Below are 607 nucleotides of genomic sequence, written 5' to 3' on the forward strand. Positions count from 1 at the left end.
GATGTTCCATGAAATATCATCACCGAGTAGTCTTTTCTGCATTCTTTCACCTATTAAACCCCCACAAACAGTATGTGTATCAGAGATGGGAATCATTTCCAGAGAGTTTTACGTTTACTGACAAGGGTTTATTAATTGAGATGGATGGATACCTCCTCTTCGGTCATCTTGCTGAAACCAAATTTGTCAGTCCATATGGATTTGGCTTCATCTGCTGCTGGTAGCACGATATGTTTCACGTTTAGGAACCCGAGTAGCCTCTCTATGCAAGCAAACAGGCATTGGAAGTAACCCTACAGCAAAACAAAGAAAAAGCATCTTATCTTCATACAAATCAGATTATAGAGCGGATGGTTGGTAAAATCTAACAAAAAAGAATTCCTTCTGCAGTTAATATGTTACACATCGTTCTGCTCTCCATTCTAAGCATAAACAGACAAAAAAACATGTAGGGTATGGGATTGACAACAAGAACGGGCTTGTTCTTGACCATTCTACAAGGCTAGGCAATTGTAGTAAAGATAATAACGATTCATGCAAGGTTCCTGGATCAAAACTAATTACCTGCCCTTGACAATCTTTGCTGGTAGCAACTAGAGGGAGTTCC

At 39.5% G+C, this 607-nt stretch overlaps 1 long non-coding RNA gene across 1 annotated transcript; it reads right to left on the minus strand.

The window, feature by feature from the left end:
• LOC104774712 lies at positions 1 to 607 on the minus strand. The gene is made up of 3 exons (XR_765462.1): positions 565 to 607; positions 153 to 293; positions 1 to 50 (listed from the first exon to the last, which is right to left on the minus strand). It is a non-coding gene; the product is annotated as an uncharacterized LOC104774712 (long non-coding RNA).

The sequence above is a fragment of the Camelina sativa genome, unplaced genomic scaffold (genome assembly GCF_000633955.1).
Source record: "Camelina sativa cultivar DH55 unplaced genomic scaffold, Cs unpScaffold04848, whole genome shotgun sequence".
Classification (NCBI taxonomy): Eukaryota; Viridiplantae; Streptophyta; class Magnoliopsida; order Brassicales; family Brassicaceae; genus Camelina; species Camelina sativa.